Source organism: Molossus molossus, unplaced genomic scaffold, assembly GCF_014108415.1.
Source record: "Molossus molossus isolate mMolMol1 unplaced genomic scaffold, mMolMol1.p scaffold_m16_p_15, whole genome shotgun sequence".
NCBI lineage: Eukaryota > Metazoa > Chordata > Mammalia > Chiroptera > Molossidae > Molossus > Molossus molossus.
The window spans coordinates 28,491,134-28,498,998 of NW_023425350.1; the positions used below are offsets into that span (position 1 = coordinate 28,491,134).

The 7,865-nt window shown below is 45.5% G+C and overlaps 1 non-coding gene across 1 annotated transcript; it reads right to left on the reverse strand.

The window, feature by feature from the left end:
* Positions 1-3,735: 3,735 nt before the first annotated feature.
* LOC118631270 lies at positions 3,736-3,841 on the reverse strand. Its single transcript, XR_004959761.1, has one exon. It is a non-coding gene; the product is annotated as a U6 spliceosomal RNA (small nuclear RNA).
* Between the last annotated feature and the right edge of the window lie 4,024 nt (positions 3,842-7,865).

The window sequence follows — 7,865 nt, forward strand, 5'->3', positions numbered from 1 at the left end:
GGAGGGAGAGAGAGGAACAGAGAGAGAGAGAAACATCGACGTGAAAGGATCACATCGAGTGGCTGCCACCCGCACAACCAACCAGGGCTGGGAACAAACTGCAACCGAGGTACGTGCCCTTAGCGGGAACTGAACCCGGGTCTCTTGGGACCGCAGGCCAATGCTCTAACTGCTGAGCCAAACCGGCCAGGGCCACTAGTAGTGATTCATTCCTATGGTTTAACCAATCTTTTTTCAGCTTTCCCCTACTTAAAATTCAAATCCACTCAGGAGTGATAAGTCATTGAAACATATACATTATACTAGTAATTTTGTTAAGTCAGCTATAGAATAATCGAGGAATAAATTATAATGCCTTTGGTGAGAATGAGTAGGCAGTGGAGATCAGTTAGGTCCAATTGAGTACCTTCCAGACTCCCTGCAGGGTGCTGAACAGTGGAGATTCAGAACTGAATAAGCATGGCCCCTACCTGCAAGCTACACGGAGAAAATGTTTTAGGAGAAAATGGGGCTGATGCTAAAAGACAAGGTAAAAGAAACCGGAGAGGGCAAAGTGCAAAAAAAACAAAACAAAAAGCCACATCCATACCTCTGTGGCCACCAAACCACTTGGCAAAGCTTCCTTATCTGTGAGCTGTTTGTTGCAAGCTACCAGTTTGAGCGCTACTATTTTTTTCAAGCTCTGAAGAGCTGTAGGGATCTAAGCAGGGGCTGGAGGAACCAGCTCAACCTTGGCATAGTGCCAAAATTTGGCCAGTCTAGGTTTTGAGTAGGTCACAGCAGTGTTTACTAGTACAGGCGTCTTCTCTGTGAAGTTACAGACAAATTGGGACAAGGTTCTAGGGTGGAAAATCTGTGGCCTCGGACAGCCAGCTGAATGTCTAAAGAGCTGTTTCTTTTTTTTCTTTTCTTTTTTTTTTTTTATCCTCACCCAAGGACACTTTCCCATTTTTTGTTCAGGTAGAGTGGGAGGGAGAGAGAGGAACAGAGAGAGAGAGAAACATCAACGTGAAAGGAACACATCGGGTGGCTGCCACCCACACAACCGACCAGGGCCAGGGACAAACTGCAACCGAGGTACGCGCCCTTAGCGGGAACCCAACCCAGGTCTCTCAGGACCGTAGGTCGACGCTCTAACCGCTGAGCCAAACCAGCCAGGGCTAAAGAGCTGTTTCTTGATAAACACAAATCTCAAGAATCTTTTGTGGAGTCCTAAGACTTCCTCTGCTTGTTAGAGCCACGTTCTCAGTGAGAGTTCATTACACCCAGATATTATAACTACATGTTAAGGATTCATCCCTCCAGGACATACCATGCACTCTCTCCTTGGTCTTGTGACTCTCTAGGCAGCACATACATGTCTTTGCAGGAGTCAAAGGAATTACCCGTTTCTTTTGTAAAAGGAGCTTAGCTTTAGGAAATATACCTGGTCATCTGAATCCTGGCTTTACCACTGCCTAGCTGTGTGATCTTAGGAAAATCACCTACCCTCTCTTACCATCAGTTTTTTTTTTTTTTAAATCTAAGCCATTTTGAGTTTTGTTTTGTTTTAGGTAAAGCCATTAAAAAATGAAATAGTATGCAAAACCTTAATGTATAAATAGATAAAACACACCCTGCTCAGGTTGAGGGGAGCCTGGGGAGCACAGAGTTCTACCCACTGGGCCTCCCTCTTGCTCCCCCTGCACATATCTCCACAAACTAGGAACTTCACAGGGCACGGTTTGAAGATCACTGCTCGACCCACAGAATTTGACACAACTTGGCCAGCCTCATGCTCCATGTCCTCACATTCCTTTAGGCCACATGACAACCTCTACCCTTCGGGAAACTGAGAGCCAAGAGAGAGAAAGCCCTTCTGCACCTGCCTTTGCCCTGTATCCCAGTTTTCAGTTCCAATCTAAAGACTTGCCAGATTCCCAAGTGACTGGCAATCAGAAATAACCTCACTCATTAGGTGATTCTCTTTCTGTTTCCTTTGCAAGACCTTAACTCTTGGAATTTGGGGAGCAGTGGTGTGAAACTGCTTATATGAAGGATTATCCATGTATTTGAGAAGCAACTGAGGAACTTCACACATCTGAACTTTCCTTCCAGACAATTGGAGTCATCAAGGCTAGGCACAGAATGGAGACGGGCTGGTCCATGACTCTGTGGGCCAGGAGAGAAAGAATATCTGAAAGATCCAAAAGCACTCAAAAAAACAAAAAACAAAAACAATCAATCCGAAAGAGTCAGGCCGAGAGACAAAAAAATCTTACAATAACCCTGGCTGGTTTGGCTCAGCGGTTGGAGCATCAGCCTGCGGACCAGAGAGTCCCAGGTTCAGTTCCCACTAGGTGCACATACAAAAAAAAAAATCTTACAATGAGAAACAGGAAGATGGACCTGGCTGGCTTGGGAGGAGAAAGAAGCAGAGTCTAGACTTGCTCTGTCCAATGTGCCACCAGCCACATGGAACTATTGAACACTTAAAATGTGGTCAGCCCTGCCCAGCTGGTGTGGCTCAGTGGACTGAGCATCACACCATTGAATGAGAGGTCCCAGTTCGATTCCCAGTCAAGGCACATGCCTGGGTTGTGGACTAAATCCCCAGTGGGGGGCATGCAGGTGGCAGCCAATCGATGTTCTCTCTCATCGATGTTTCTATCTCTCTCTCCCTCTCCCTTCCTCTCTCTAAAATCAATACAAAATAAAAAATAGCCGCGGCTGGTTTGGCTCAGCGGTTAGAGCATTGGCCTGTGGTCCAGAGAGTCCCAGGTTCGGTCCCCACTAAGGGCACGTACCTCAGTTGGAGTTTGTCCCCGGTCCCAGTTGGGGTCATGTGGGTGACGACCAGTTGATGTGTCTCTCACCTCAATGTTTCTCCCTCTCTCTTCCTCCCTCTCTCCCTCTTGCTCTATCTGAAGATGAATGAAAAAGTGTCCTCGAGTGAGGATTAAAAAAATAATAATAATAGCCCTGGCCGGTGGTTAGAGCGTCAGTCTGCAGTCCAGAGTGATTGAGTTCAGTTACTGCTAAGGGCACGTTCCTTGGTTGCGGTTTATCCCCGGCCCTGGTTGGCGCGTGTGGGAGGCGGCCCCTCTATGTGTCCCTTTCACGTCGAAGTTTCTCTCTCTCTCTTCCTCTCTCTCCCTCCCACTCTATCTGAACAAAAAATGGAAAAACATCCTTGGGTGAGGATAAAAAAAGAAATAATAATAATAAATAAATAATAAAAATTTTAAAAACATGACCAGCCCGAATTGAGATTTATTGTAAGGGTAAAATATACACTAGATGCCAAAGACTTGGAACAAAAAAGAATGTAAAGTACCTTATTTATGATTTTTATATTGATTATGCTTCATACAATCTAATTGATGATTCTTTATATTGATTATGTTGAAAATGATAATATTTTGTGTATATTTGGGTGAAGTAATCTATTACTCAAATTGATTTCACCTATCTTTTTACTTTTTTTTTTTTCTTCATCCTCACCTGAGGACATTCTTCCATATCCTGTTCAGACGGAGTGGGAGGGAGAGAGAGAGAGAGAGAGAGACAGAGAGAGAGAGAAATATCGACGTGAAAGGAACACATCGAGTGGCTGCCACCTGCACATCCCAACCAGGGCCGGGGACAAACTGCAACCCAGGCACATGCCCTTAGTGGGAACCCGGGTCTCTCCAGATCACAGGCCAACGCCCTAACTGCTGAGCCAAACCAGCCAGGGTGTACTTATTTATTTTTTTAAATATGGACCACTTCACGAATTTGCATGTCATCCTTACAACGGGGCCATGCTCATCTTCTCTGTATTGTTTTGATTTTATATATGAGCTGCGGAAGCGAGCACTCCTCTTGCTTTTTATTTTTATTTTATTTATTTATTTTTTTTATCCTCACTTGAGGACATTTTTCCATTTTGCGTTCAGACAGAGTGGGAGGGAGAGAGAGAGAGAGAGAGAGAAACATCGACGTGTAAGGGATACATTGAGTGGCTGCCTCCCGCACCACCAACCAGGGACGGGGACAAACTGCAACCGAGGTACGTGTCCTTAGCAGGAACCAAACCCATGTCTCTCTGGACCTCGGGTCGATGCGCTAACCGCTGAGCAAAACCGGCCAGGGCTCCTCTTGCTTTTTAAAATGTGGCTGCTAGAAAAGTTTATGTGGCCCACATTATCGGGTAGTGGTGGTCTAGACTCTAGGCTCCAGAGAGATGTCCTGAGGCAAGGAAACAAAGAAGAAGGGACATTATGGAACCTGAAGCCTTATCCATAATAAAGAGGCAAAGGTTAACAGCAACACTCGCCCTAGCAGGTGTGGCTCAGTTGGTTGGAGCGTGTTCCTGTGCACTGAAGGGTCTTGGGTTTGATTCCTGGTCACGGCACATATCCAGGTTTCGGGTTTGATCCCCACTCTGTGGGTTTGATATCCAGTCAGAGCCCATATGGGAGGCAACTGATGGCTGTCTCTCTCTCTCTCTCTCTCCATCCCTCTTCCTTCCTTTCTCTCTCTCTCATCAAATCCTTGGTGGAGAATTTTTTTAAAAAGAGCACCACCCCTCTCAGCCTTCCTCCTCCCAAACTAGCTCAGATGAAGTCTCTCTACCCATTTTGCTCCCTGGAAGGTATTTGCTCCCTGGAAGGTGTCTGCTCCCTGCAAGGCCCTAATGAGTTAAGTTTGGGAGGATTTTGAAGGTGGGAGCAGATTCCTGTGGGGAAGTACACTTTACCCACAGTGGGCCTGGAACCAGCCCTCTAACCGACTCCTCCAATGTACTCCAGTGTAATACATACTCCAGTGCCTACCCGAGGGGACTTGATGGATGATTAGCTTCGGTTACATATAACAGACAAAGCCCTGAGAAAATTAATAAACAGAAACCTCATTTAAAATAGTGTGGATTTTGGGGGAAGGGCCACTAGAAGAGAATTTTCAGGCACATGTCACTCAACACACACTACTGACCCCAACAGGAAGAGAGGTACCTGCATCTCTGACAGGAAGTGATATTACTTTACTACATCAGCAGGAGAAAGAAAAAAACTGCTCCTTGCCCAGTAACAGCTCGGCCAATGGGAGACTTCCATAGCTCAGCCAATGAAAAGTCGCCATACTTTGAACTTTCTGTTTCCTTCAGTGAACTCTTCCTTTTACAACAGCTCCTCCCAAGTCCACAAAAAAGCAGTTTTCTCTGGACTTGTGCGTGGTTGGCCATTAGACCTGCATGTCGTGGATTGCAATTCTTTGTTGTTTCTGAATAAACACATTTTGCTGGAGAAATATATGACAGTCTATTTGTTTAAGGTCAACAGCCCAAAATAACAGTAGCATAAACAAAACAGAACTTTATTTCTGTGAGGGAGAAAACAATTTTGAGAGAAATAAACTTCTGTCTTGTTTCGCTGCTGGTTTTTGGACTCAGTCTATTATATACAACTGATCTTAATGAGAAGTGATGCATGGATTTCTAACAGCCCTCTTGGACCATGAGCAATGAGCTGATGAAGACCAAGAAGCAAGATAGAAGGAACTCAGGTCCTGGATTACAGAGGAGCTATTGTTGGTTTATTGTCTCAAGTTCAAAATGCCTATTAGAGTTCCACATTCCAGGCAGAATAAAGGCGAAAAGGGAGGGAATAAAACCTTTTCTTTCTTTTTAAAGAGACACCTAGAAGTACCATACAACACTCTATTTGCATTTCATTGGCCAGAACTTGGTTGCATGTACATCTGGCTTCAAGAGAGGATGGGCAATGGCTTTTAGATAGATAAATTGATGCCTTGAATAAAATCAAGGTTCTACCATTAAAGAAGAGGAAAATGAATGTTGGAGTAAGCAAAGCATTTGTACCCCTGGAGTACCTGTTGATGACTAGTATCACCCTGAAAGGACCCATTGAGTGGTTTTGCACCTTCCAGTACGGGCATTTGGATAAAAGATAAGCCACAGAGCATTGACCCTCCAAAGATCTCCTCCTGGTTCTCATACAAATGAAGGGAGCATAGAGCAAATCAAGTCTGTGCATAGGGACTGGTTGAAGACCATCTTTGAGGCAATCCTGTCTCAGTAGCAATTGGGTGATTAGGATTATGTAGTGATCCCTTGTGCCCCACATTTGATAGATGTCTCAATTGGTGGCTTTATTGACTCATGTCACCAAACTATAAGAAGGGCAGGTGCAGCTGGCCTCAGAGACAACTGGAGTCACTCAAATGCCACCTTCTCCCTGTGTCATCTGCAACTTTCCTTCCTGCTGCAGACTGGTTTCTGCTCTATGGGGAATTTGTCTGTCAAATCAGCTTCACATCTGCCATCAAAAAGGAGTTGCACCGCCCTGGCCTGTTTGGCTCAGCAGTTAAATCATTGGCCCGTGGTCCAGGGAGACTCGTGTTTGGTTCCCGCTAGGGGCATGCACCTTGGTTGCAGTGTGTCCCTGGCCCCTGCTAGGGTCGTGTGGGTGGCAGCCAGTCAATGTGTCTCTCTGGCATAGATGTTTCTCTCCCCCTCTCGCTGTATCTGAAGATGAATGCAAAAGTGTTCTCAGATGAGGATTTAAAAAAAAGGAGCTGCACCTTCCTCCCTCTCTCTAGCTGGAAATTCAAAATGCCCGGGGAGCCCAGTGGTTAGAGCATCGACCCACTTGCAGGTTCATTCTTGGTCAAGGGCACGTACCTGGATTGCAGGTTTGATTCCTGGCCCCATCATTTCCTGTGCAGGAGGCAACCAATCGATGTTTCTTTCACATCTCTTTCTCTCTCTCTCCTTTCTCTCCCCTTCCCTCCTCTCCTTCCACTCTCTAAAAATCAATGGAAAAAATATCCTCCAGTGAGGATTAACAACAACAAAACACCAGAGGAGGGCTCTGATTGTCCCAGCATGTATCACATACCCTGTCCAAACACTCAGGTTGAGTAGGGAGGAGGGGGCTGACTATGGATGGAATACTCATTACAGTTAATAGTGGGTATTCGCTTTGTAGAAACCTTTACTAAAATGAGACGTAAAAATACATAAAAAGCCCTGGACGGTTTGGCTCAGCGGTTAGAGCATCGGCCTTCAGTCCAGAGAGACCCGGGTTTGGTTCCTGCTAAGGGCACGTATCTCGGTTGCAGTTTGTCCCCGGCCCTGGTTGGTTGTGAGGGTGGCAGCCACTCCATGTGTCCTTTTCACGTTGATGTTTCTCTCTCTCTTCCTTTCTCTCCCTTCCACTCTATCTGAACAACAAAAAAGAAAATACATAGAAAAATTTATTCCCTTTGTCGTGAACTTCTCTCCCCAATTCGATGTTTGCATTTTAGTTTTGGCCATTCAACACACTGCAAAGCACCCAATTTGTACTAGACCCCTGTACCCTTCAGTATCCTTCAGTCATAGTACCGGTTGGTTAAGTTACAATTTTCACTAAATCCGCTTCAGACCCAAAGATATACTTCAGCCTGTTGATAGGATTTAGGTATTTCCTGAGTCCTCTCAGTAATATCTATTCTAATGCTTCTGTCCTTGGGGACCTAACCCAGATGACTACTCCCAATTAGGGCTCCTTGCTTGTAAATAATAGAAGTCTGCTCAGATCAGTTTAGGCAAAAAGGATGACAGAACCTATGGGGTCCAAAACAGAGGCCTTGGAAAGCTTGAAATCTGGAAATGGGCTGTAAGATACCACGATAGCCATTTTCTCAGTTTTTCAGTGTTCTCCACCCCCACCCACTCCTCCCCATCCCTGCCTGGGGCTACATTGATGTTCCCTGCTTTAATCTGCTTTCTTTGCAGATAAGCTTTCTTTGTGCTCGTGGGGAATATAGCTGCCTCCCACACCCACCATTCCAAAATGAGTCTGTACTCCTACATCAAGTACACAGACTCCCATGTA